This window comes from Terrapene carolina, unplaced genomic scaffold (assembly GCF_002925995.2).
Source record: "Terrapene carolina triunguis isolate 2854851 unplaced genomic scaffold, T_m_triunguis-2.0 Scaffold211, whole genome shotgun sequence".
NCBI lineage: Eukaryota > Metazoa > Chordata > Testudines > Emydidae > Terrapene > Terrapene triunguis.
Window position 1 is genome coordinate 40526353 of NW_020664562.1, and position 25873 is coordinate 40552225.

General features: G+C 42.7%; 1 pseudogene; it reads left to right on the forward strand.

Annotated features, from left to right (window-relative positions):
• Positions 1–630: 630 nt before the first annotated feature.
• Positions 631–25873, forward strand: part of LOC113407372 — a 150690-nt pseudogene continuing 125447 nt past the window's right edge.

Sequence of the window (25873 nt, forward strand, 5' to 3'; positions counted from 1 at the left end):
TTGTTTATCCGTGTATCACATTTACTGTAAATTGGCATCTTAAGGATATTGGCACTTTTATTTACCGAATAGCAAGGCTCATCTTTCTCGTCCACATCTGAATAAACTGTCAAAAGCTGGAAACCAAGAGTGACAGCAGAGCCAACCATAACTCATCAGCTCGTAGCAGGTGATACCATCTATGCCCATCTGAATCCACGCAAAATAATCTGGTTCCCAGTGTCCTTAATTGTAGAGAAGGGCGGAGAGTCAAGCATTAGGAATGCTTAGGGAATAAAAGTATGATCTTGCAATGGGGCAGAAGGGCCCTGCACTGGCAAGGGGTTAGGGAGACTGACTGGCTCTCTGATGACAATGAGAAGGTTAAGGAGAGCCTGTGGACCCAGTTGACCCCCTCCCCCACTACATCTACAGCCAGTGTTAGGCATGGAGAGAATAGCTAAAAGGAGACCTAGCCCACTTCAGAGATTACCAGGAAGGATAGCGGAGCTCTGCTATTTTCTCAATGAGGGAAGGGACAAGGGAAGCTTGGCTAGAGTCTAGGGGAACTTGCTACTGGTGTGAACCCATTGGTGGATGGGATGACTTAGGCCCCGGGAAAACTGTCAGAAAAAGGCAAGTCTGGAGCCGATGGGCAAGCGTCCTCCTGAAGATCCCATGAACGAACCTCATTCTGATTGTTTCCTTTTTGTTTTGGAGTCTGACTCCTTGGAAGGGGTAGGACTACACTGTGTCTTAGCCAGATGCTGTGACAGCGAATTTATGGGGTGATGTCTGCAGACCCACAGTGGAGGTGAGTCATGCCCTCATGGGCCACAAGGAGGTGTTGCCTAGACAACCTGGCAACAGAGCTTGTCATACAGGAGGGTTGTTGCCACCGATGGACTTTTGCATGGTGTAAAAATTATGGATGACTTCCCCCTCAAAATGTGGCTGCTGCTAGCTGGATAGCTAAAACCATGAATTCTGCTTGCTGGACATGCCCAGCTATATCTTACTGCTGATTCATCTGCAAAACATGCCATATGTCACTTCATACAGATACAGCAGCCTGGCATGGACATCTGTTTACAAGGGAGGTCTACATCATGCTTCCACCACCACCGCCCTAATTGTTTTCTTATTTCAAATTCATACTCCTATGAATGAGGGTTTGTCCAAGCATGCTTGGACAAGATTTCCTCTCCTCCATGCTGTTGAGCAGCATAATGGGCATTAGTTGTCCACAAGATGGCTGCCCTTTCATGCCAGAGATAGAATGGCTTTACTCACCACTAAAAGCTTTTTGATATTGCATAGTGTGTAAAGTGCCTTGTGGTCCATAGGGATCCAAAACATCATACGAACATAACAGATTAGTACAATATGGATCCAGTTCAGCAACCTCTGTTCACAATGAGTATCAGTTGCCTATTTGAATAGCTCCATTGAAGTCAGTTGGGGTACTAAGTTAAATAAATACTACTCATCATGAGTAAGGATTGCAGAATCAGGTTCTACATTTACTATAGGGAGCATCGACAACTGCTACCATCTTGGTAATGGTAGTTTTTCTGTACTGCAGCCAGAACACAAAAGTTTCAGGAGCAAACCCTTTCCTGTTTGTTTTGTTATTGTCAAAGTTGGGCGAAATACAACCTATATAGTAACAATTTATAAATGTCTAAGGAGATGTTTTTAAAAGAACCAGGTGCAAGTATACTAGTCGTCACTCCAGCTCAGTCTTTCTCCAGCACTCTAACCCTATACTTTAGTCACTACTGACAGGTAGAGGGCAAATTTGCATAATGAACTGTTTAAATATTCAGTTTTATCAAGGCTTCAAGGCATTATTTGTCCTCAGCATCTTCCATAGCTAGTGACCCTATCTAAATCAACATCATTTGTCAAATCAAATTAGGCTTGTTGTTAATTTCAGACAGTGATGTTCATCTTTTTGATGCTTTCAAACAACTCTGAGGTAAATCCCTGTGACATAATGCTACTTAGATATGCTAAATGAGTCACTTGTTCAATGCTGCAATTGTCAGAAAAATATGAAACTTAGCTCTAAGGTAAATATTGTTGGGTCACTTGAAATGTATGCAAATTTGACATTTCTTTACTGATTAGCATATCCACACATCAAAGTTTTCTATATATCACTTCAAATATTTTTGATTTAGGAGAGGTAAGGTCAGTGGCACTTGGTATACTCTTTACTTTATATTCGACAAGATAAGAAACTAAAGCCTTCTTGAGGGAAACTTTCTAGCTGAAATCTTATTTTGTCTAAGCTGAGAACATTTTCTTGCAAATGGCTAGAAGAGGGTGAGGGAAGGCACCAGTAATGATGATTCTTCAACATAAAACTAGTAAAGGAGCATAAATTGGCTCCCCAGTGCAGTGGTCCCCAAATTATAGTGCGCCCCCCTAGGTGGGTGTGCAGGAACATTCAGAGCGGTGTGGTGGGGCCTGGGGAAGCCCTCACGGGGGGCCGGGAGCACCACCCACCCTTACTCTGCCCCCAACCATAGCTCCAGCTCCCGGCCCCAACCGTGACTCCACTCCCAGTCCTGTTCCTGGCCTGACTCTGGCCCTGGCTATACTCCTGGCCACAGCTGCAGCTTCGGCCTCGGTGCCTGGTCCCACCCCTGAACCACGGCTCCAGGAGGGGGGGGGGGCGCGGACAGATTCCATTATGGGGGGGGGCACAACATAAAAACACTGGGGACCACTGCTCTAGTGAATCCTCAAAAGGAATGTTGAAAAGCAGGGAATTGTGCATCCTGGCTCAAAAAACCCTGCAAAATTTCCGTTACTCTATAACACAATTTTCTAAATGGCAGCAAATACATATTCATATCCCCTTAATACTGATTCAGATACTGATGCTTTTGAAGTGACTCTTAACTACTTACTAAGAAACAGAAGTTAGATGCATTTGTTTCCATTAAAAATTGCATATTAATGACCATTTGTGTCTTTATTGGATATAGTGAGAATTTTGCCTGAACTAAAATCTGCAGGATGAATTAAAACTCTGTTAGGGTTTGATGGAGCAAAATACTTACTCATTTGAGTAACTTTACTCAATGAGTTGTCCCATAGATACCAATGTGACTAGTCACCTGAATAAAGTTATTCACGGGATTTGCAGAATTGGGCCCTTAGGGACCACTGTTAATTTGGTAGGATGGTGTCCAGAAACTCTGTGGATTGTTTTAGCCTATAAATCCCTTGCTTACTCTTTATGGCAGTGATAAATATTGCTCCTTTAGAATTATAGGTTGCTGTTTAAACATTCACAGAAAGGATTATTTTACTCAACAGTTCATCCTCCTTCGGAATTCTGTCCTAGTGGCTGAACAGAGCTACATCAATACAGGTGATGACATGCACATCAAACATGAGGTATGTGCTAAATATTCGGATGAACTTCTTGATAAGAATTAAACACAGCCCACACTCGCAGTAACTGGCTTTATTTTATTTCAATGCAATAACTCAGTCGGGCAGATTTTTCTTTCAAAAATAGCAAAAACGCCTCATATGCAGCATGCTCTCAACTCCAGCACAATTTTGTTTAAAAATATAACAAACATTTTTCAAATTATTGGAGCAGAAAAAAGTGTCAGACACCACTAACATATGTTTATTTTTCTTTTCCCTCCTATCACTGAAACATGGCCAAACAGCGTTCCCTCTCCCTTTACATTTCTTATATATATATTTACTCTTCTGCTGAGACCTCGCATGCTAAATTCTAAGAATGATTGAATGGATGACTTATTAGATCCCAGAAAATAAGGAATGCAAATGTTGATGGATCCATTATTACTGCAGGGCACATAGCACCACTACAATAAATTAGTAGTTGATGTTTGATGATAAATCAATAATGGCTTTTATCTTCTAAGTAAAAGATATTTTAATCTCCCTCCCTCCCCATCTTTGATGGCATGGTGTAAAACTGGGAAACCGAACACACATTCTTAAGGCAAGATTTAAAAAAACTCCTTTGGTGCAAGATTTACATTTGCAAGCTGCCCATGCTTCCCATATTGGCAATGATTTTGACAAATGTAAAAAAGTCACTAATATTTTGACACTTTCACTGCCCAACTATGATACCAGCTGGCTGTGAATTCAGTTATTCATTGTTCTGCTGTATTTTAAAGACTGGTCCAGAGCCAATGTACTGGACCAGCTCCATTCATTCATTTTCAAGATTGAAGTTTCAGCTAACTGTAATGGCCATTTTCCAAATAGATCTGGAAACCTCTTCCAATTTAACAGGATCATACAAATTACAAGAGGTCAAATGTGCCTTCAGATTTAAAGCTATTCTCTCCAAGGGAAATATATTTTTTATTCAATATAGAAATAGCTATTCTTCACATGATTTAGGAACACAGAGTTCCTTTTTGTGCCACTTTTTTTTTGTGGGGGTGGGGTCTGGCCAACGCATTCGCCACAATAAAACAAGCAAAGAAAAGGTATGGTTTCTGTTGATTAGATGCATATAAAATAAAACTAATGTAATTTCCCCCCCTCAACCTCTGAAAAGAAAAATCACCTGCCATGTGTTCAGTGCAGCCCTTATTCACACTCATTCAACAGTTACTTTAAAAGAAACTAAACAAAAACTTACACATTTGGCTCCAGGTAAACAAACAGAACTTTAAAACAGACTTAGGTGGAACTCTCCTCAGTCCTTAATGCAGCTTCAGTACTTATCAGAACCACAGGATGTTCTTTTCTGCTTGAAAATCTTGGAGAGGGGTAAAGGTTCAAATTTAACAGTCCCTTTTGCAAATACCCTTTTTTTAAAAAAATAAAAATATGCTTACTTAGTAAGTCTTTTTTATTGTGCCTGCTAACGTTTTACAATATTTTCCAAAGCCAGTAACCATATTCATCCCTCTGGCTTGTAACTCACTGATTAAAAAGCAGATTGCCAGCAGTCATCTGCTATTGTCTGGCTTCTTAAATTCTGTTTCTGGTTTAATTTACTTGATTGTCCCATGCACTATTCATGAGTTCTATAATATTCCAAACTTTAATTTCAACAGATTAATTCTTTCTAATTATTCAACATATGAACCTGCACATGAGAATTCTACTGTATGCACCGTCCTGAGGCACAGAATGCAATGTCGAATCGTTTTCTGATTTCAAGTGGAAAACAAACTAATTATGTGGAAATATGATAATATATTGTGCTGCAGGGACCAGCCCTTTGTCTGTTTAGAAATGTTTACTTACGATCGGCTCCCTGTGTTATTTCTTCCAGGAGGAGCTGCCCTTTCTTAATGCATAAACATTATTGACTGGTCCATGATTCTTTACTTCAAGTAAAGTCAATTTACATAATTTTATATTACTTCCGTCTGGTGAAAACAAACAAGACATCCTAGGAAAGTAATAATTGAGCTAGCTGTACCAATCATGTGGAAAGATAAGATGCATAAGGCCCTGAAAATGGAGGACTACTTATTTTTCTGTTATTTCTCTTGGCTTTCCTTTACCATCATGCAATTTTACTCCCTTTCTATTTGATTTCATGAGTATCAGCATCCAGTGCCGCCTCATGTCGTGATACACACCAGCCACCAGAAATAAACTAGGCCTGATCTATCAGCCAGTTACTCTGATTTTAAGCCAATGTAACTCCGGTGAAAGCAATGGCTTTACAATGGTGTAACAGAGTGACAAATCAGGGATACTGGGCCAGTTCTCAATGGAGCTATGAGGCTTACACCCTTTGAGGACCAGGCTGTTTAAATGTTATGGATTTTCTGTCCCACAAAAAATTGAATTTTTTTTCATCTTGAATTGGAACAAATTCCCAATTCCCAAAATTTCCAAAAATGTTATGAAACAAAATTCTGAAAAAAAGCCCGGGAGCAGGTGAAAAAGCACAACTATTAGGTGACTCCTAGGCAGATGGCCAGGGGAGTGAGAACAGCACGGATCGAGAGGCACCTAAGGGGTCCCTGGGTCAGGGCACTAGCTGAGAGGGGTAAGGGAAAAGCTCATGTTGGGCAGAGGAACTATTTTATTTTGGTATTTTGCCTAAGTTTTCAATTAAACTGATAAATTGTGCCCAGAGGCAAGGGCCAGAAACAGACTCTGGTGGGGGATGGATCCTTCCTGGGCTGGTGAGCTAGGCTGCTGGCATACAGTGACCATTTGTGAAGTAAGGTAATTACTCAGTGTGAGTTGGCGGCGACAGAATCTGGCCCATACATGGTCTCCTTCACAAGCACTCTTTTCCTAGCATTGTGCCTTGCACATTAATTTTCTGGGCCACACACTCAAATGAGACTTCTGCTCTATACCTGCAGTAACTCCCCCCTACAGTTCTGCCCTCTGTTTTGCACTGCAGAGTTCTGCTACTTCCTGACTTTTCCCTGTACTCTCTTTTTGAAATACACTGGTTAGTTGTGTGTGATCATGTGTTCCTCTAATGACTAGCATTGCTGACTATTACAGCTTGCTACTTGCTCAAGCCCAGTATTTTGATGTTGAATGTGCCAGGTTCAACCCTACAGACAACCATAGCATGTGTGTGTATGACAATGGTTCATTGTGCAATGACTATTGTAGGGCATGGCCATTTAAAAGAACTGATGATTCCTCCCTACTATAGGAATAAAGGGGGAGAGTCAAGTCTATAGACCACTATTAAAGGGTCCACAAGCAAGACTTGGGAGTCCTAAAAGGGGGTACAGTTAAAGATGGGCTCCCTCCGGGAGTGAGGTTAATAACATTTATTTTATATTTTGAATTTGGTTTTTATATGAATCAGACATTTGCTATTTAGAAAAACCTATGGGAATATCTGAGTTGTGTAAAGGTGAATGCTTTTATGCTTAAAGTGATCAGCACATGAGGAAGAGATGGGAATTTATTGAGCAGGCATCCATTGTTTTCTTTATTTAAAGTTCAAACTTGTACTGTAGCCCACCCTTCTGCTCAGAAACAAGGACTGCGCTAAAACTTGGTTGCAAGGCTGTTTCAGAGCATTTCTCTGAGGCTCTTAATGCTTTCTAAATAATTGAAGTTTAAGTATCATTTGAACTCAGCCGACTGTTTTCTCTCTGCTGCACCAGTACTGAGCATGCTGGAAAAGCAACAAAAGAAAATACAGAAGAAAGGAATCTGTTTTTCTGATCCCTGGATACTCTACTCTTTCTGCTATGGCCTGCAGCCATACCACTCGCTGTAGGCTGTGAGCTCATCTGATCTTAAACTAAGCCGTGTCAGGTCAGGTCAGTACTTGTCTGAGATACGTCCCTGCAAAATCCAGGTGTTGTAGGAAGGGAAGTTGTGAGTAAAGGTAGTGCTCTTTACTCACAGTCAGTACTGAACCAATGCCCTTAGTTGGGTGTTAGGGAGCAATGTGCTGATGGCAGATGGGACTGTAAAACCGACATCCTCATTAGTGTTACGAGAAATTGTTTGAATGAAATGGTACCATTTCTGCTGAGAAATTCACAAAGATTATTCTGTTGGCAAAGGAAGATAAACCCATTTGGGGGAATTAACATTGTTTTAGATGTTTGACAAATCCATCTCATTCAGCATATTTTATTAGTTAATATTTATATTATAGTAGCACATAGAGGCCCTGATCAGGATTGGGGTTGGCAGGGACCCCTTGTGCTAGGTGTGTACAAACACATAGAAAAATACAATCCTTGTCCTAAAGAGCATATAATCTAAGAAGTCAAATGAAGGAGATAGGGAGTCTGTCAAATCATATGTAAAAAAAAAATATACATGGATATTTGTTAATTGAAAAAAATTACACATAGATAAATTAAGTCCCTATCTATGGTATCCATTACTATAACATCTGAGCACCTCACGTCTAAAATGTATTTATTCTCACAATACCCCTGTGGGGTAGAGAAGTGCTATTATCCCCATGTTACAGATGGGGAATTGAGGCACAGAATGATTAAGTGATGTGCCTAAGTTCATACAGGAAGTTTGTGGTAGACCAGGGACTTAAACCCAGCACTCCCAAATTCTAGGCTAACACCCTCACCAGAGGACCATCCTTCCTCTCCTAAACTATTCTAATCTTTCCTCTGTCTAGCTATCATGAATTGACTGATTTCCTTAGGCATGCTTTCACTGGGAAACATGCATTCATTTTTGCAGAAATCCAGAAATGATGATTGTCAATGAATATACAGAAAATGAAAAAAAATCATACGGCAATATGCAAAGAAATGTAGATTTTTTTCCAGTGCGGTTTTACTAAGATAAAATATTGTTACAGTGGGGATCACCAGATGGCGCTGTTTCATATAGTTATTTTTCATAGTGTACGAGCACTATTTCAGTCTTTGAAGAAATGCTGCATTGTTGTTAGTTTTATGATAGTTACTTTTTGAGAAAGCTGTTGCAAACAGCAGGAAAGTTTGCTCTGCCTTAATCTCTCTAAATAGAGTCAGAATTGCTCCCTGGGATCCAGTCATTCATGTTCTGCTTTAGTTTCCTGAAAGAGGGGATTGCCAGTGTAACCCGCATGCTTTATACTGCAGCATTTGATTTTTTTCCATCCAAACAAAGGGAGAGAAGCAGTGGGGAGGAGACATGGATTTTAGTTAGAATACTGTATTTCTCAAAAAGAACAGGAGTACTTGTGGCACCTTAGAGACTAACAAATTTATTAGAGCATAAGCTTTCGTGGGCTACAACCCACTATTTCTGCACACCTGCTGAGCTGGTCAGGGCATCTCAGCTACAAAGGCCCAGAAACATCCAGAAGTAGGGCGTGTCCGTTACTGGACAAGCTCAGCAGCTGTTTCGGAAGCTCCATAGGAAATTTTCATTTAAAGGAAGCAGGTTTTGTAGATCCTATACAAAGTCACCATTTCAGAGCTGAGTGAATCAGAGTTTGGAAGTGTGAGAGGTGAATTCATAAATATAGGCATTAAAGACAGCCCTATGGACTTAGTGGCTGATTGACAGAGGACCAAGAGATGTGTCTGCTGTGGGGCCTGGGTTCCAGGGTGAGTGCGATTCCAGCTTTATATACGAAGGAAGCCCTCCAGTAGGATGATGTTTGGTCCCCCATGGTGTGTTTTATGAACATAGAGGGAGAGCTGGGAGGGGAGCATTTGTGATTCCTAGAGATTACAGAATTTGTGAATTTATATAATTCACAGATATAATATATAATATATTATATAATTTTATCTGTGATTTTGTCCCAGTTAAAGCGAGAATGGGGCAGAGCTCAGAGAAGTGAGGGCTTGTAAAGTCTTACCAGAGCTTGCAGGGAAAACATAGTGCCCTATAGAGTGAGAGCCTTTGATAAATTTCCTATCATGTGTGCGACTGAGGAGACTAGTCATCTGTTAACCCAAGGGCTGGAATGCTGCTAGCTGAACGGCCCCCAGGCTCTGAAGTGTTTGGAAAGGAGAAAAGCTGCCATTCTCCTAAAGCTCAGAAGTGAGACACAGGTGTCACACTCCACATATTATGGCCACATTGTAGAAACTGAGAAATCCCTTCCAGAAGAAGATGAAAGGGGAATGTGTGTACTAAAGTATAGGAGCATAAATGTTCTGTTGAACCCTTGTATTTAAATATACGTAACAGCAACAAAGTGGGGAAGTTACATATATGAAGACCCCAGCAGACTTACTATCTAATATCTTTTGTTTAAAAACTATTCATAAGTATTCCAAATACCATTTCCAATGGGCTGTGTGTTAAATGTTTGTTTACTAAAAATGGTCTGATGCTGTCTCTATGATGCTGACTGGGCACCTTTGTTCACAATTAGATTCAGGGTTTTGCATACAATAGTTCTGAGTGTCAGTGGGTAGCCATGTTAGTCTGTATCCACAAAACAACAAGGAGTCCGGTGGCACCTTAAAGACTAACAGATTTATTTGGGCATAAGCTTTCGTGGGTAAAAAAACCACTTCTTCAGATGCATGGAGTGAAAATTACAGATGCAGACATTATATACTGACACATGAAGAGAAGGGAGTTACCTCACAAATGGAGAACCAGTGTTGACAGGGCCTATTTGATCAGGGTGGATGTAGTCCACTCCCAATAATAGATGATGAGGTGTCAGTTCCAGGAGAGGCAAAGCTGCTTTTGTAATGAGCCAGTCACTCCCAGTCTCTATTCAAGCCCAAATTAATGGTGTTAAATTTGCAAATTAATTTTAGTTCTGCTGTTTCTCTTTGAAGTCTGTTTCTGAAGTTTTTTTGTTCAAGTATAGCTACTTTTAAATCTGTTATAGAATGTCCAGGGAGATCCAAGTGTTCTCCTACTGGCTTTTGTATGTTAGCATTCCTGATGTCCGATTTGTGTCCATTTATTCTTTTATGTAGGGACTGTCTGGTTTGACCAATGTACATGGCAGAGGGGCATTGCTGGCACATGATGGCATATATAACATTAGTAGACGTGCAGGTGAATGAGCCCTTGATGGTGTGGCTGATGTGGTTGGGTCCTCTGATGGTGTCACTAGAGTAGATATGGGGACAGAGTAGGCAACAAGGTTTGCTACAGGGATTGGTTCCTGGGTTAGTGTTTCTGTGGTGTGGTGTGTAGTTGCTGGTGAATATTTGCTTCAGGTTGGGGGGCAGTCTGTAAGCGAGGACTGGCCTGCCTCCCAAGGTCTGTGAGAGTGAGGGATCGTTTTCCAGGATAGATTGTAGATCGTTGATAATGTGCTGGAGAGGTTTTAGCTGGGGGCTGTACGTGATAGCCAGTGATTAGAGTGTTTGAGACTATGTCCTTGCAATTAAGGGCGGAGAACTTTCTGAACCAAGAAAACGTGTCCTCCTTATTCACTGCCTTGGTGCAGAAGGGCAGCATATATTCTACACTCTTCCCCTTCTGGATGATGAATATGATACTGCACTGTCTGCATTAAAGAATTTTGTGTCTAAAATAAATGTGGTAGCAGAACACTATAAATTCTGCCAGTACGAATAGAAGCTGGGGAGTTGACAGATCAGAATATTGCAGCTTTGAGAGAATTGATTGTCACGTGATTTTGGCAACACGGCAGATGAAATTATTCGAGATCAGTTTTTGGAGCAAACAGTTGTGCCTACTGTTTGGATTGGGTATGACATTACAAAAAGCCATAATCATTGCTAATCACATAGAGTCAACTATGGCAGAGTTGGGTCCAGATATAGCAGGTGTGATCCAAGCCATGGAACCACTGCAGAGGTGGACTACAACAAAGTAGTTGAGGCAATGCAAATGAGAAGTCACAGGTCCAGTGACTTCCAAACACGCAAGGAAAAGTATGTTACCGCTGTGGATCTACACCACAGACTGCAAACTACACAGCATGTCCTGCAAAGGCAGCTCAGCGCAATCATTGCAAAAAGACTAAACATTTTGCTAAGGTATGCTGAAGCAACCAGCCTAATCAACAAACAAGTGCAATTACTATGCCTGAGGCTACTGTTTTGAGAGTGGACGGAAGCAGCTCTACACACGTGGCGGATATAAGAACGTGTACTGTTCACATTTCTGCTACAGCAAGAGGGAAGCCCTAGGCACTGGAACTATACTACTTGATTCAATTTACTTGTAATACTTTGGGTAGGTGCCACCTACTGAAGCAAGCTTACACCTAGTGTACTATTTAATGGACCACATTCCTGTGCTTGGTTGCTTACCTGTAACTCTGATTGTTGATTCATACTGCATACTGGTGGAATTCTGTATTGTGCATAGGGGTACTCCTATCTTAGGGTATGTCTACACTACGAGGGTAATTCGATTTTACTTAAATCGAATATGTGGAATCGATATTGCAAAGTCGAACGTGTGTGTCCACACTAAGGACACACTAAGGACAGTAATTCGACTTTGTGAGTCCACACTAACGGGGCGAGCGTCGATATTGGAAGCGGTGCACTGTGGGCAGCTATCCCACAGTTCCCGCAGTCCCCGCTGCCCATCGGAATTCTGGGTCGAGCCGCCAATGCCTTCTGGGTAAAAAAAATTTGTCGTCATCCGTCCGTCACTAACGCCCTCCCTCCCTCCATGAAAGCGCCGGCGGGAAATCAGTTCGCGCACTTTTCTGGTCAGTGACAGCGCGGACGCCACAGCACTGCGATCATGGATCACGCTGCGACCATCGCTGCACTTGTGGCCGTTCTCAACACCTCGCAGCTTATCATACACCTTTCCCTGAGGCAGATGCAGAGAAATCGGGCGAGGAGGCTACGGCACCGCCGTGAGAGCCTGAAGTCGGAGAGTGGCACAGAGCTGTCAGAAACCACGAGCCCCAGCGCCCAGGACATGACGTTGGCAATGGGGCATGTGGATTTTGTTGAACGGCGATTCTGGGCCCGGGAAACAAGCACGGACTGGTGGGACCGTATAGTGCTTCAGGTCTGGGATGAATCCCAGTGGCTGCGAAACTTTCGCATGCGGAAGGGGACTTTCCTCGAACTTTGTGAGTTGCTGTCCCCTGCCCTGAAGCGCAAGGACACCCGCATGCGAGCAGCCCTCACTGTCCAGAAGCGAGTGGCCATAGCCCTCTGGAAGCTTGCAACGCCGGACAGCTACCGGTCAGTCGCGAACCACTTTGGTGTGGGCAAATCTACCGTGGGGGTTATTGTCATGCAAGTAGCCAAGGCAATCGTCAAGGTACTGCTCCCAAAGGTAGTGACCCTGGGAAACGCGCAGGTCATCATAGATGGCTTTGCCGCGATGGGATTCCCAAACTGCGGTGGGGCTATAGATGGGACTCACATCCCTATCCTGGGACCGGACCACCAGGCCAGCCAGTACATCAATAGAAAGGGCTACTTTTCAATGGTGCTGCAAGCACTGGTGGACCATCGGGGACGGTTTACAAACATCTACGTCGGATGGCCGGGCAAGGTTCATGACGCTCGCGTGTTCAGGAACTCTGGTCTGTTTAGACGGCTGCAGGAAGGTATTTACTTCCCAGACCACAAAATAACTCTTGGGGATGTGGAGATGCCTACAGTCATCCTCGGGGACCCAGCCTACCCGCTAATGCCCTGGCTCATGAAGCCCTATACTGGCGCCCTGGACACAGAAAAAGAACTGTTCAACTACCGTCTGAGCAAGTGCAGAATGGTGGTGGAGTGTGCTTTTGGCCGTCTCAAAGGGAGATGGAGAAGCTTACTCACTCGCTGTGATCTCAGTGAAACCAATATCCCCATCGTTATTGCAGCTTGCTGTGTGCTCCACAACCTGTGTGAGAGCAAGGGGGAGACCTTTATGGCGGGGTGGGAGCTAGAGGCAAATAGCCTGGCTGCTGATTACGTCCAGCCAGACAGCCGGGCCATTAGAAGATCCCAGCGGGACGCCCTGTGCATCCGGGAGGCTTTGAAAGCTAGGTTCCTGAGTGAGCAGGGCAACCAGTGACTTTTCAGTTTGTGGACAGAAAAGCTGAACCTGCCCCCGTTTCTTTACCCAGTTCATTTTGACTATCCTCTCCAGTTACATACAACCTTCACCCCCTTCCCCTTCCCAAAAAATAAAATCATTTCGATTTTTTAATGAACACCGTTGTCTGTATTGCTGTTTTCGCGGGAATATTTTAAACCGGGGACGCAGACTGTGGCGGGGGGCGGGTTCAGTGTTCTGATGCAAATGATACTTCTAAACTCCCGGAATGACAGGCTCCGCACTGGTGGACTGGTTATTTCAATGGAGCCTGCCAGCACTCCTGGGGGGGACTGTGTGTATGTGTCGGCTATGTGACTTTCTGGCAGGGGGGGTAGGGTTACAGATCCCCTGCTGCGTGGATCTGTGAGCCAGGATAAGGACCGCTGCATAAGATCTGTAACTGCCCCCCCCCGCCACAAAGTCACAGAGCCACCCCCCCCCCCCCAAAACATGAAAAGCACCTCCCAGACTGACCAGGGTAACCAGTGACTGCACTGTGTATGTGTCCTGATGCTGGACCTGACCCCGCCTCTGTAGCCTGCTAAAGGTGACTGTCCTGTCCAATTACCAAGCCCCTTCCCCCCCTCCAGACAGACTCTCCCTCAAAAGAACCTGACCGAAACAGTAATGAACAGAAACAAACATTTTATTGCGAACCAGACATGAAACGTGGGGGGTGAAACTTGGACGGGGGCTTGTGTGAGGTGGGTAGGAAAGGACTTATGAAATTTTGGGGAATGTCAGCCTTCTACTGCTAGAGCAGTCTGCAGGGGTTGATTGAAAGTTTTAACGGCCCTTGCCGCCCCTCCTTCTTTGGACTTTGGGTGAGGGTGGTGTGGGACTTGGTGGCGGGTGAGGGCGGTTACAGATAGACTGCAGCGGGGCTCTGTCCTCCTGCCTCCGGTCTTGCAGAACATCCACAAGGCGCCGGAGCGTGTCCGTTTGCTCCCTCATTAGTCCAAGCAGCTTTTCAGTAGCCTGTTGGTCCTCCTGACGCCACCTCTCCTCCCGTTCCATGACTGCTCGGTGCATTTGTGACAAGTTCTCCCTCCACTGTGTCTGCTGGGCTGCCTGGGCTCGGGAGCAGCCCATTAGTTCTGTGAACATGTCTTCACGCGTCTTCTTCTTCCTCCGCCTAATCTGCGCTAGCCTCTGGGAGTGTGCTGACAGGCTGGGTTGGGAGACAGTCGCAGATGTGTCTGTGTGAATTTTAAAAAGGGAGTGAATTCCTGAGACAGATAAATGAAATTGTATACAAAGAACCTAGTCTTTCTCTGTGAACAAGACCATGCACTGAACCTCTCACATGCGCACTCAGGACAAGGTCGAATTTTCGGCCGTCGCCTTCAGTGCCTGTGGACTTGCGGAGGTCTTGGAGTGTTCAGAGAACTGTGGCTGGAGACCTGAACTTCTGGAGCGGGCAATAATGGTAAGCCGCAGACTTGTGGCTGCTTAAAACTCCAGCTGTAGCACTGGCCTCCTTTCACATTGAAAGCAATGCCAGTCTCTGCTGCCAGCAATCAGGACAGCATCAACTCTGCCCCTGTCCCACCCCCTCGCGGCTGTCCCAGGGAAAGATCCCTGTATGCTGCCCCTCTCCCTCCACCGCGTGGCTGTAAAGCAGTCCCAATACTAACAGTCCCCTCCCTAATTCAAAGCAGGGCGTCATGAGCGACATCACCCTCCTGAGGATCCCGGACACCCAGAGAGAACGCATGCTGCGGGAAAGCATGCAGAAACCGGGGCCGTATGCCGCCATGCTATGTCGGGCCATGATCCCCGAGTACCTGATTGTGGCATGGAGGGGACATGTCTGCTACCACGGAGGGCCCACTAAGATCGCCCTACCCCGGAACCTGATCAACAGGCTTGAGCTCTACCTCCACGAGACCTACGAGGAGTTCTCCTACGAGGATTTCTCGTCGATCCCCGGCCACATTGACCGGATTTTCGCGTAGGTGCACTGGGACTTTGGAGTGGAGCGTCTTGGGCCTGGGAATCATGTAGTAACGGACATTGTGAAATTTTTTTAAAATACTTGGGACTAAATTGAGAAGAGCCTAAGACAGAGAAATCATGCAAAACCCATTTGTTACCTTTGTAAATATTCCTGTTTTGTACCTGATTATTTTTTTACTAGTTTACAGCACTTTTATAAATATACATTGTTAATAGTATAAATATTACCGTTCTGTTTTAAATAAATGTTTACATGTTTACAGCACTTACTGCTTGATCCGTCCCCTGATTCTGTGTCCGGGGTAAGGGATGGGGACGGTTGGTACGGGATCTCGGTAAGGGTGATGAAGAGCTCCTGGCTGTCGGGGAAATCAGCGGTGCCAGCGCTGTCGACTGCCTCGTCCTCCTCATCTCCTTCCTCCTCTTCCCCGTCCGCTGTCATGTCCGACATGATCCCATCCTCGGAGTCCACGGTCAGGGGTGGGGTAGTGGTGGCGGCCGCTCCCAGGATGGAATGCAGTGCCTCGTAGAAACGGGATGTGTGGGGCTGGGATCCGGAGCGTCCGTTAGCCTCTTTGGTTTTTTGGTAGCCTTGTCTCAGCTCCTTGATTTTCACGCGGCACTGCGTTGCATCCCGGCTGTAGCCTCTCTCTGCCATGGCTTTGGAGATCTTCTCGTAGATCTTAGCATTCCTTCTTTTGGAGCGCAGCTCTGAAAGCACGGACTCATCGCCCCACACTGCGATGAGATCCAAGACTTCCCGATCAGTCCATGCTGGGGCCCTCTTTCTATTGGATTGCACGGCCATCTCTGCTGGAGAGCTCTGCATAGTTGCCACTGCTGCTGAGCTCCCCTCGATGTCCAAAGAGGAACTGAGATTCAAACTGCCCAGACAGGAAAATGAAAATGAATTCAAATTTTCCCGGGGGTGTGGCTGGTCAGAGCATCCGAGCTCGGACTGCTGTCCAGAGCGTCAACAGAGTGGTGCACTGTGGGATAGCTCCCGGAGCTATTACCGTCGATTTCCATCCACACCTAGCCTAATTCGATATGGCCATGTCGAATTTAGCGCTACTCCTCTCGTTGGGGAGGATTACAGAAATCGATTTAAAGAGAGCTTTATGTCGAACTAAATGGCTTCCTGGTGTGGACGGGTGCAGGGTTAATTCGATATAACGGCGCTAAAGTCGACATAAAAGCCTAGTGTAGACCAGGCCTTAGACAGAGATTTGTTTGCTGCACTAAACATGCAGGTCCTCAATGGGTGCATTGCTTCTACCCCAACCGGGCACCACTACAGCACAAACTCCAGTCTCTGTGCTTAACGAGGCTAGTACAGAGGAGCCCCTTGGCTGTGCATTTGGATTTGTTCACAAAATTTAACTTTGACCTCATATGACACCCGTATGACAGACGTTTCCCATCTATTGTCCTCAGTCAGGGATTATCACAAGAGCTTGAAAAACAAATACCATATGGTATTATTGAAGCAATTGCATCATCTGAATAGGTCTCACTGGTAGTGGTGATGAAGAATTCATCTTTGCATAGACTTAAGGGAGCCAAATAAAGGCAGACAGCCACTCCCACATACAAAATAAGTGTTCATGGAACTTCATGGTGCAAAAATGTTTTCTACTTTTGATCTACAGAGTGCATATCCCCAGCTTGTGCTACAGGAGGACAGCAGAGATTTCACAGCGTTTATTATGCAAATGGGCTATTCCACTTTAAACATGTACCATACGGATTTGCATCAGCACCCAGAACTTTCCAAAGAACGATGTTAGTGATTCTCAGTAACCAGCCTGGAGTCCAGAGTTATTTGGGTGATGATATTGTGTTCGTGAAGTCTCCTGAGGAACACAGAAAAATCTTCCCTGTATACTATGCCGCATCAGAACAACAGGGCTGAAACTGAATTGGGCCAAATGCCAGTTCAGATGGCTATAAAAACGTGTTACTTGGCAGTTACGTCACAAGACAGTGGTGACGCATGTGCCACCATTACAGCCTTTTTCCAGATGCAACATGGCAAAAACTTGCCATTGATATTAGAGGTCCATTTGACCATGCCCCAAGTTACTGTTGCTATGCTATCACTTGATCAACTACTTCAGTAAATGGCTGGAAGTGATGTTTACATCTCAGGTTAGCTCTGTTATGGTGGTCAAGTTCTTGTTGATGTCTTTAGCAAGAAACAGAACTTGAAAGAATTAGTATTGGGCAACAGAATGCAATTTACCTTGCTGGGATCTGAAACTTTTCTGGCAGAGAGGAACATTAGACATACAAGATCATCCATGTATGACCCTCAAGCTTATGGAGAAATTGAATGATTCAACAGAAGTTTGAATCTACAGACATCTATGTTGGAAAGAAAAGCATGAAGGACCTTCATTACAAATTTCTTACAAATCTACAGGGCTATGGGCCATGCCGCAATGCAAAGGTCACCGCCTGAATTATTACATAGCAGAGAAATGCATACTAAATTAAACATTGCTGGATTACTGGGAGCCGCTTTTGATATATCTGTGCAGCTGGATATAAGAAAAATATTCAACAGAAACAACAAAAATATACAGCACATACAGATAAATGTTGTTTTATCTAAAATTTGAATGTGTCTCATTTGTAAGAGTACAAAAACCTGAAATCTTACAAAAAAGAGAACCCAGGTTCATGTCTCCACTGAAAATTGCTGCGAAAAAAGGACCATAGGCTTACAAACTGTCAGATGGTTGAGTATGGAACTTTATTCATCTTGCACCTGCTTACCAAGAGCAAAGCAGAGATATTTCAGACCATCTAACTGGTTCCAGTAATTTTACTTTGCCACTGACAATACAGGATAACTGATAGGATGTTGGGCCTGATAGACATGCCGTCAGAACCAGATGGCCACCTGTAGGGACTGGAGACGGATTTATGAAATTATTAAAGGAAAATGGGATTAGTTCCTCCTTATAACTAGAATTCTAATTATAGTTACGTAATGTTTGCTTTTTAGTTACGGTCAGCGGCTGCTGCTGCAGCAACTGCTTCTGGAGCTACACAATTGTTGTCTTAATAAAAACCCTTGTTGGTGGTTTTTACTCTTTTGGTCTCGGCCTCCGCTACTCCACAAGAAGCCACTCAGAATGGCTACTAGATAAAACAAGGAACCATCCCTAGCTACAAGCTCCTCTATGTTTTTGATAATGTGGCTGAGTGCAGACTGTTCATCAAATGTTTTATTCTTTCCGGCAGGAAAAGTAGGGTTTTTGTTTTTTTTTTAAATGGACAAAAAAGCAACTAATTATGCCTTTTGTCTATTTAAGATTTTTCTATATCCGATTATTTTCCTTTGCAAAACTTGAATCATGCATCTACTGTACATGTCTAGAGATTTATATGGAGCTTGTCATCGTGGTATCTGAGTACCTTACAGAACTAAAAAAACAGTTCATCCTTGGTCTGACTCTTCCTTCGAACACCTGTTGTGCATTAAAGTAAAATCTATAATAGTGAAAGTGGCAAGTATATCGATGTAGAAAATATACATTCTTCTAAAGAAGGAGACACAAGTAAAAGAAGCCTTAGCAGTGACATCTATTTACATGGGGGTTGCATGCACCTGTTCATTAGGCAATAACAAATGCTTACCATGGTGGTAGCTGCATCACACGATACATATGCTGCTTCTGACATACATAACACCTCTTTAAGGAAACACATGGCCCCATATGTCACAAGAACTTGTTTACATTCTGCAATACAGTAAGGAAAAATATGTTTCATAATAAATGTTTTCATACTTTTTGTGTGTGAGGAGAGAATGGGGATTTTACATCCTGGCTGTCAGTCTTAACATGCTTTTGTATTGTTCTCATTCAGAGGTGTGTGTGGTTTTATATTAAAAGAACCCAAACTAACCCCCTCAGATCCTAGCACCCCCAAACTTTGTGACAGTTTGGATTTGAACTATGGGGATTCTGGGCCCAAGTCTATGGAACAGACAAGAATTTTTAGAGGAAGTAGATTTGTGTGGGTGGAAATTTGTGTATTTAATTAGTTTAGTTTTTATTGAAGCTCAGCCCTTTAACAAAAGGTAAATCATATTACATATAAAATGTCACAATATACACTGTCTCCGCAACTCCTTTTAATATTGATATTGCCCACCACAGTAATAATGTCCCTATATCTAACCATCTCACATCTTCAGCTCACCCACTAACCATGAGCTGTAGAGAAAAAGAGCTTTGCACTATGTTCACAAGGTTAACATATCCAGATCCCCTGAGTCATGCTGTAAATGAACTATTGTAAGGCTACAGGCAACTAGTGATGGGGTTTGGTTCAGATAAGTCTCCTTACATAGGCTGGAGCCTTATAAAACCACTTTTAAGGTCTTCTTCCTCTGATCATACTTCTTCCCTTGACAACCAAGTTCCCACCACTGAAACTCTCAAGACCGTATCACAGAACTTTGAGTCATCCATTCCATCTTACTGCTAGTGCAAGATTGTGTCCTACAGTAAAACTTCTAGTATTTAAGTGTCCCAAATAATGGGGCTTTCTGCTTCCTTTGAAAACTAATTCCAAAGGCTAGGTCTCATTGATGGGAAATTTTACCTTTATTTAGCCCAAGTTTTCCTTTTCTGGGATTTATTGCAGTGCTATGCTTGGAGTACTTTTGCAAAACTAATGGAATGACTGAAAATCAAAAACTCTGTTTTACTCCCCCAGGGGAATGCAGTCTCCCACGGATATTGATAAAGTGGGAATATCCGAGAGAAATGTGCAAACAGAGCTTTGATTATTTTGATTTAATAAATAGTAACTAATGTATTGATTTTTCCCACCTCAGTCTCTCTGCAACAGGTATTGAGAATTCCAGCAGTTCATTTAGTGGAAGAGAAGAATAGGAGAATGATTTTTTTTTTTCAAAATACTGTATCCTAAAATTGTTAAATATATTTGTTGTTAGGTCATCTAATAATAAAATCAATGACGTTCACAATTATTCTGTAACATGCACACCACTTAGGGCTATTTATTACATCAATTCTAACCAAAAAAACAACAACCAAAAAACCAATGACACTAGGAGCTAAAGAAGTTGTATCTGTATATGCTTCACTTGTTTTCAGTATATGAAAGAACTTAACTGACGTTAAAGGTACTTAAGATGTCCCTGAGCCTATATCCCTGGTATATCCCAAGAAATCAAGAGGGCAGACCTAGAGTAACTTTCATGGATGGATTCAAAACAGAAGAGATGAGCCTATAGGACATAATTAATGAAGACTCAGGAGCTGAGGACTAGATTCCTGTGTTCTAGGCCCAACAATTCCACTAACTTCCTGTATGAATTTGAGCAAATTGCATTCAACTTCCCCCTCTCTCAGTTTGCCCATCTGTAAAATGGGTGTAGTAGTTGCCTACGTCGTGTGTGTGTGTGTGTGTGTGTGTGTTATGAAACATAGTGGTTATAAAGCATTTTGAAAACCTTTGATTAAAAGGACTATTTAAATATTAAAATAATTATCAAGTAACCAAAAATGGGTTAAAAATCAATACTTAATGCAATGTCTTCTTGCTTATAAAGGGCACAACATTTAGTTGTTGAGCTACTTTCCTGGCACTTACACAGGCTCATGTGGTATATGCTCAGGAATGAGTTCACTCTTGGGTGTACATATTAGGAAGCAAAAGACGTCACTGGTCATCTATATAAGATGAATGTCCCCAGCAACTTTGTCTATCAGGCTGCTTGGACTTTCCATTCCAGGCAGTCTGCTCTTGTGTAGTCTAGACTGGAGTTCTCATCACAAAACAACCATCCTTTAAACAAATAGAGTAGGGAGTTGTGCAGAAAGGCCATGTCTACATTACCGGCTAAATCGGCACCACTGCGATCGATGCAGCGGTTTTGATTTAGTGGGTCTGGTGAAGACACGCTAAGTCAATGGGAGAGTGCTCTCCTATCGACGTTTGTACTCCACCTTCCCCAGAGGTGGAAGCTATGTCGACAGGACAGCGTCTCCTGCCGACATAGCGTGGTGTAGATACTGCTGTAAGTTGACTTCAGGGTTCTTTGAACCACGGGCATTATGGAAGTGCAAATGAGTATTTAATTGGAAAATTGAGTGATCATGGCTGGAATCCGTGTCAGGGCACTTACTGGTTCCTATGCCATTTCATCATGCCCCAGCCATCAGGTATAACGCTAAATGAATTCATAGCTAATGGGGTGAAGATCAAAAGAGCCTTTGTTTTTCTTTGTAAAATCAATTCTCATTGCTTTGTATAACTTCCACTGGATGGCGAAGGATGAAGTTGCTATCTTGAATAATGAGCTTCTGTTGAAGAACTACAGTTGATTATTGTAATTCCCTGTATCTGTGTGTGAAACCCCCAACATTAAAAAAAGTTCAATTAGTTCAGGGCACAGCATCCTATTAGCAGCAACTCATGCTACTGAGAGACGTTACCTCCGACATTACTCCATTCTCTTCACAGGCACTGCATTGAATGCTGATTAAATTCAAGATTTCAGTTCTCATCTTTGAAGACCCATGTTACCAGAGGGATTGTCTCACCCATGTTATCATGGCCTCCCATGACAGCAATACTCCAGGGAGAAAACAGGGCTGCCAACCTCAGAGCGAAACCCATGGGTGCAGGAGGTGGAGCTTTCTCAGTGCCTAGCCCACAAGCCTGGGACTCACTCCCAGGTAATATCAGAGCATCTGTGATTCTTAGCACCTACAGAGCAAAAAATGCACAAACCACTTCTTTGACAGGTATTCCTACAGTCTCACTACAAAAATAAGAGCCAGACAAAAAACAAACTAAGCTGAGTCCTGCTGTCTGGATCGCAGAGAAAGAGAAATATAATGTGGCATGCTTAATAACTCTGGAAAACACTTAGGCCCCAGTTCAGGAAAGTGAATAAGCATGTTTCATTCTTATTACCTTCAATGGGATTTAAGCACATGGTTAAAGGTAAGCATGTGCTTGAGTGCCTTGCTGAACTAGACCTTAGATGATGATATAGGCATCGTATAGAAATCTAGCTGGATGGAATTCAATTTTAGGTATTTTCAGGTTTAGGAGCTCTAGGCTTCATTTATGAATTAACTCCCTGAACTTTAAAAATATCCATGTAATTCACAAAAATACTACGGGTTTTGTCACTGACATAATTTCCTATCAGCAGAGGGAATTACAGCTAAGGTTCTTTTTCTTCTCTTATTAAAGATTGTTCTTTGATCCAAAGGAGACGTTCTGATTTTTTTTTTTCATCTCACTCCAAATTCCAAAACCTTTTTCTCTTTAAAGAATGAGCCCCAGGACTGCATTTGCATTTGTAAAGAGTGTGTGAGGAAAAAACAGACTTCCTACATCATATTTGGATTTAGGATTCATGGGCAGGTAGCTTTTATTTTAATATATATTTGACATGAGTGTATTATTCATTATAGCTCCATGAATAGAGCCCTTTATATCTTATTTTATTGTACCTGGCACACATTTTATTACATAATAGAGTACTGTATCTTGGTGCTTATTAATATCTTCTAAAAGAGAGTGAAGTTTTCACTGTCTTCAACTGTGTAAGGGTGCGGCGGAGAATAGTCTCTTTCCAGGTGCCTTTTAATGTGGTATTTATCGTTACCACATTTTTGGACTCTTGTCTATTAAATGTGCTACTGAAGACTGGAATGAAGTCACTTACATATTAATTTCCTCTGTGAACTCTATTAAAGTACTAATGTTCATTTACTTAGGTGTCTTGCTTAGAGCAGGGTGCTGACAAGCTTCATGAATGGGAGAAATGGCATCATTTAAAAAAAAAAAATGTTAAGTCCCTACGGAAGATCTATTCCTTGGCATTTTGAAAGCAGCATACAATGTTCCATTGGTCTGAAGCCAACCTTTTTTGATTTATGCTTTTTAAAACGTAAGAAACAATATGATAAAAACATACACAAACTTGGCGCCAGGCTTAAATAATCATTTTTTCCTGCAATGTCTGATCTGGGTCATAAAAAAAAAAATTCTAAAAGAGGACACAAATTTTATTTTGCTATCATATTCTGTGAGTGGTTTCCAAGAAATATTGTTTCATCACTGCAGGGAACCAGAACTTGCTAATACCAGAGCCAAGGAAAATTTTTGAAAATTGTTATTGTAATGTTTATCTAGTGAGATCATTATTTTTCCCTGATGAAGCACAGGTGCAAAATCTAAATACACTGGTTCCAGTAGTACAATTTTCTAACCATTTCCTTTCTTTGCAGGCCTAGCAAACTTAGCCTACTATTAACAGGATACCAAGGACCCCTCTGACTCTCATTTTCTTCACTCCACCATGGCAAAAAACCCAAAATCTTTCTGCCCTTGTAGAATTTATATTTTATCTGGTCATATTTTTTTTCAAGGCCCATTCAACCTACATGATAACATCTGCTGGGACTGGGGAAGCAGACATGCAGAATCCTCGCAAATGGAAATGCCAGGGATGGATCAGATACCAGATGGTAAGAATGTTAACTCGTAATAGGGCTAGGAGGTTCTTTTGCCTTCATAAGAAGGAAGGCAGCACCCTCTAGCACTGAGCCTTTGCCACCACTATGATGACAGGAACTGCCAAACATAAATCAGAGTGATAACAGCCTCTGTTGGGGATTCAGACCCACATTTTCCTGCATGGAAGATAAAATCTTTTCTTGGTTCTTAATTCAATCACATACCCAACTGGCAATCTTGCATATCAAAATGGGAATCCTGGGAGGCTGCTGGAATATGCAGATCAACAGAAGCTAATTAGCATTTACTCGCAGCCATCCTTAACTGATTGGCAGCACAGCTGTGGGGACCAAACAAAACATGCTGAGTTGCATATTTGTAAGGCCACCTGCCACTTGGTGGAATCTGAAATTGTGTAAACTACCACTTCATAATAACTCAGTGACCTTAGTTTTGAAGCAATACTGAGTGGGTATATTTGGCTAAGTGTATAATTAGTGCTTATTTCACCTGACATGCAGTTCAGCAATAGACTGTGCAGCAATACCTTCTTAATTTGACGTGTTGATGTCTTAATTAAGATTGACAACTTGTTAGAGAGGTGCTGTATTTCCAGTGCAGGCTGATATGTACCCATTAGCACCTACTTCACTACCAATATGAAACAATGCACTTTTATGGCTTTATACACATCCCAGCCATTCAAGGTGGAACAAGCAAACGTTGAAAGAAAAAGGTCTATTTCCTGTATACGTTTATGTAAGTACTTTATTGCCTTACACTCAGAATATAAATTGGGAGAGGATGCGGGAGGAAGAGCGATATGAGGGGAAATCCCAGAAAATTAAAACATCAAGAAGCATGACAAAGAAAATAGAGGAGAAAGGCATATGTAGACAGAAGGAATTCCAGCATTGTGGTCTTATTTGGAACATGATGGTGAAGTGAAAATTATAACAGTGATATATCCTAGGTTGTTTAGAGGAGAATGGTACTTTTCATGGGTAGGCAAAAAAGCAGGTTTGTAGACTGGTTGCCTCATTCCCTATCTGGAAAACAGGGCTATCCTTGTTTCAAGATGCTCATGCTGAAGCAAAGCAAAGAAGGTGAGAAAGATCCAACATGTCTGCATGTGATTAGCCAATTTTTTGACTCGTGTAAACCGTGCAATTCTATTGGCTTCAGTGTGCGGGCTTATACCAACAGAGAATTTGGTCTTAAATTCAGAGTAGACCAAAGAGGGTTGAAAGGGGAGGTATAAATATATACAACAATGTCTGGAAGATTGTGGAGAGATGACATTTCATTCAGAACTGTTAATCTTAATGAAAATAAATTGACCATAGTAAAAATTATAATTTATAGTTTAGGCCATCTGAAAGAGCCGACAACATGATGGGGAACAACAGAGGAGATAGGTCTAAAAGACTTCATAAGAAAGCCAGTGAATCGTGAAAAACAGCTGTTTGGAAACAATTCAGCTTCTTTGTACCTCATTATTAGTGATTAAAAGATTCATTTGGATGCAGGCAGGAGTTTTCACCATAATTCATGTGCACTAAGCTCCATACTGCTACTGCTCTCTCTCTACTTGCATATCCAGAATCCTTGGAATCTAAAATTAATCAGAGATACTTGTAGAGTCTGGGCATCTCTACCAGAAGAATGAGTAGGGCCCTACCAAATTCATGGCCATGAAAAATGCATCACAGACCATAAAATCTGGCCTCCGCACGTGAAATCTGGTCTTTTGAGTGCTTTTACCCTATACTATACAGATTTAATGCGGGAGACCAGCGTTTCTCAAATTGGGGGTCCTGACCCAAAAGGGAGTTGCAGTGGGGTCACAAGGTTATTTTTGGTGGTCGTGGTATTGCTACTCTTACGTCTGTGCTGCCTTCAGAGCTGGGTGGCCGGAGAGTGGCGGGTGTTGGCCGGGTGCCCAGCTCTGAAGGCAGTGCTCCGCCAACAGCAG